This window comes from Melanostigma gelatinosum, assembly GCF_949748355.1.
Source record: "Melanostigma gelatinosum genome assembly, chromosome: 23".
In the NCBI taxonomy this organism is placed as follows: Eukaryota; Metazoa; Chordata; class Actinopteri; order Perciformes; family Zoarcidae; genus Melanostigma; species Melanostigma gelatinosum.
The window spans coordinates 817,261-821,344 of NC_136656.1; the positions used below are offsets into that span (position 1 = coordinate 817,261).

General features: G+C 45.5%; 1 protein-coding gene across 1 annotated transcript in view; it reads right to left on the reverse strand.

The window, feature by feature from the left end:
- The window catches only part of LOC306796736 (uncharacterized protein), a gene marked incomplete at its 3' end in the record, with an annotated part of 6,400 nt that extends 6,297 nt beyond the window's left edge, over positions 1–103 (reverse strand). The window contains exon 1 of the mRNA XM_079295807.1: positions 1–103. This exon is cut by the window's left edge and continues 476 nt beyond it.
- Between the last annotated feature and the right edge of the window lie 3,981 nt (positions 104–4,084).

A 4,084-nucleotide genomic window follows, 5' to 3' on the forward strand; every position in this document is an offset into this window, starting at 1 on the left:
CACCACCGCCAAGATCTCCTGCGCGGCCGTGGTGAGTTTCTCGGTAACGATTCCTCTCAGAATCTCGGCTTTAGACATGTCGAGCGCCTCGGAGTCGCTGCTGCGCTTCATCCAGTAGAACATCTTCTAAATGTGTCCCACACACACACACACACTGGTGCTATTTCTCGCACAACAATGGAAGATGTAGTTCCGGGTTGTGGAGCGGTACGGCTGTAAACGATGTCCGACGAGAAACAAAACCAAAGGGAACACTTCATCTGAAAAGTGAATTAAGACAGAAAGACACTTTATTACACAGGTAATCAATCAGAGTAAAAAATAATATTAAACTTAAAAAAGGCACAATATGTACAATAACATTAAATGAACTAACTAAACAGTAGTGCACAGCTTAAATGAACTCACTAATAATTAATCGTAGTTCAGGATAGGGTTGGGTATCGTTTGGGTTTTTTCTGATACCGGTGCTAAAACGATACGCAGCGCCTTGGACCGCTCGGCCATCCTGACTGAAAAAAACCTAAATTTGCTTTGTTTTTCTTCAAATTGAACAATATATTAACTGTTATAAGTATACTGTAAATAAATACAAAACACTTGGCTTCAAACTATGAAATATATATTAACTGTTAACAGTTTACAGTATACTTAAATAAATATAAATAAATACAAAACACTCTGTACACACACCGCAGCTTCAAACTTCAGCAATTATTTTGCAGAAATATGAGCACATTTGCATTCTCTGGCAAAATACGACTCCTCTCCTGACTTATTAAATTTCATTTTACCAGTTGGTGGCGGTAATGCCACCTCAAAGAAGAAGGTTCCGCGTGCCTGTGTTGTTGTGCTTATGAGCGCCAGTGCTAAGTACTCGGATGTCGATGGAGGATTTATTTTTAATAAATCATGGCCGACGCATGGTCAGAATGACGGAGGGGTTTGTTTCTAAGCGCGCACGGCTCGTCCGGTTGTAACGTTCTGTAACGTTGGAACGACGGCTGAATTATTCATCACTACGTTAGGAATTGTTGCATTGGTCACCGTGTTCCAGTTGTTTCTAACGGAGGGCGTGGTTTTGTACTAAACTCACTTGATATCGTCACTTGTATCACTGCTGGAGTAACTGTAACTTCACTCGGCCACGTTTCTGGAGTCAGAATGAAAGCAGTTGTACCGCTGCTCAAAGGAGCTCTTTGGGTTGTTGTACAGACGGTTGTTGCATTCATCTTACGATCGGACCTTACTGTCTTGGGAGTAACCGTTGTCAGTATGATTCATTGATGGCGTAACCCGTTGGAATGATTTTGATCGTGTTAACACGCAGCCGTAGTGTTTGTTTCCTCAGTGGTCAATTGGGCAGTTCCGTTCATTGTCGGGTGACGGCTCCATTATTATTGTTATCTCGGACGGTTGTAACTGCTGGGGCCGCTGAGGTAAGTTGTGTGGTAACCCTGCTGCTCAACTCTTGGTTTATTATCATCCACTAGACACTCTGGGAACTGTCCTAGTCACACGCCCCCCTTTACTGTTCATGGCTGTGCATTTGAGTGCATATGTTCTGTTGGGTTGGATGATCTCGTTGTGGCGGCTCAGCTGCAGAGGGGACGGAGCGTGGGATTGGTTCAGGGAAGACACTTCATTCGGCGCAGCGCAGCTGAAACGGATGCTAATTGTCTCACTCTGGAGTGTATTTAATCACCAGTGGTGACGGCGGTGCAAGAGACAGTGGGACGGAAAGGACGGGAGATCGCGGCGTGTGCTCGGAGGCAAAGCGTCTCCCGCTTTGCCTCCGAGCACACGGCCAAGTCCAGTCTGACTGTGTGACAACAAAGAACGTTTGAAAACGCCATTCAACTGTGCGCTGGCATCATTGTGCTCCCAAGACCCACCGGGTAGCAGAGAACCTGTTACACTCGTCTTTCAGTTCCATCACCCATCCAGATGTCTTCGGTGCCACCCTCACCCCACACGCAACCGTGTTCCACGCTCGCACACCGCTGACGTTATCAATTCTTCACCCTCTATCGTCTCTAATACACGGATTTCTCTTTTCGCTAAGTTAACTCACCCCTTGATATGGGATGCGCAACGTAATGTTGTTGTTTACCAATTCACACGCTCGTATTATCATGGGTTTATGAGCACCATCATCCACTCGTACTACTTCATAAGTCATTCGGACTCCTTGTGAAGTGTCAATGTTTGTTATCTCCACATGTACATGATTTGGGTTCCACAGTCGGCTCGTTGTGACCTCAACATCAAGCTGATCTGCCGTTATGGTGCTTAAACACTGGTCCAATCCCCACTTTAGCGCTTGCTTACCTTTACTATGCCTGCACAGTTTAGACACTTCTACTTTATACAGTTTTTCTCCATCGTCGTCTCTTTCTACGTGTATTAGCGTGCAACTGTCTGAACCCTGGATCGGCCGGTTTGACCTTAAATGGCAATGCTGGCATTGGTCCTGGTCTAGCATGGGTTGTAAGATGTGCGGTTGCATCGTACTCGTCTGAGTCATGGCTTCTGCCTCTCCTCCAGGACGGCCGAGTCACCGTCTGGGCGCTGACCTGCATGCTCTGTGGTGTCACAGGTTTCAGCACCGTCTGTCTCTCCTGCCCCACGCTTCCTAACAGCATCCATATCAGAACGGCCATTAGTTTCAACACATGTTCCAGGCTTACCGTGTTTGTCATTTTCTCCTCACTTCGCACCGCCCTTGGTTTTGTCTTGGACTTTCGTGCAATGGCTCAAGTGATACCACGTTGTACTTCTTCCGACCTTGCTCGCGGCATTGCTCGCACCGCTCTATAAGGACCTTCCCGTCTTGGCTTGTGCCACTTTCGTCAGAAGACTTTCACAGACACCTGGTCCCCTGGTACCAATGGTTCCTCTGGCTTCTGGTCGGAGCCTGGCTCGTTTCCCTTCTCCTGCAAGTAGGTGGATCTATGTATGGCAGTGAGTTGCTTCATATCGTCCTTTAACTTTATTTGCAGCTGCTCTTGTGGGGGTTCCTTGTAGTGGCCTCTAAGTTGCGGTGCAGGCACAGGTCTACCTGTGCTCCTGTGAGTTTGCATGCAATAACTCATTGGCGGAAGTGGCAAAGCATCCAACCAGTTTAGCTTAGTGCTTGCACAGATCTAATTCAACTTCGCCTTTAACGTTGTGTTAATCTGTTCCACTGAACCTTGACCGTGTTGTGGTACACGGCCCTCAACTGTTGTCAAATCCCCGTGGCTACTTTCTGCACAAATGCTAAACTATTATCTGAGCTTACTTCTGATGGTATGCCAAATCGTGGGACGAATTCCTTTGTCTGAAACTTGAATACAGTTTCAGCTCCTAGGTTTTTTTTGGATGGAGTTGCTTCCACCCAGGGACTGAATCGATCAATTACCACTAGCATGTAGCACTTTCCATATGCTGATTTGATCATGTCAACATAGTCTATGACTAAGTGTTTGAACGGCCCTTCTGGGACTGGGATGTGTCCCAGCTGTGTTTTGAGCACAGATTTCACTTGACACCCACCAACATATCCAGTTAGACGCTATAGGGCAGCCTAGAGGGATTCCAAGTGCGAAATGAGGTTGAGGCTGGATTTGAATCTATACTGCCCTGAAGTACTATGAAGAAGAGAACGAAGGTATAAAAGTCAGACCTAAAATGATCTGTTGTGAACTTGTCATTGTGAGAGTTAGGGCCGTATCTTTTGAACACAGACAGAAATCGCCCTCCTCCCTGCCGCCATCTGCTCTCAATCGCCTCCAAAACACAGCAGGTTTCAGTCAAAATCTTAATGGATTTATTATCCAAGAAACATAAAAACTGTTCAACAGTTACAAACCGAATCACACTATGAATAATAAAATAAACTTATATATATATCTATCTAGATCTATAGAAATCTATAAATCTATAGATATATATAGATATATATAGATATATATATCTCTAGATCTATCTAGATCTAGATCTATATAGATCTAGATCTATATAAATCAATCAAGACAGTGAGGCCCCGTCCGCACCACGCGACAGACTGGTATGTCTGCCCCATGGTACCGAGGAGGTCTGA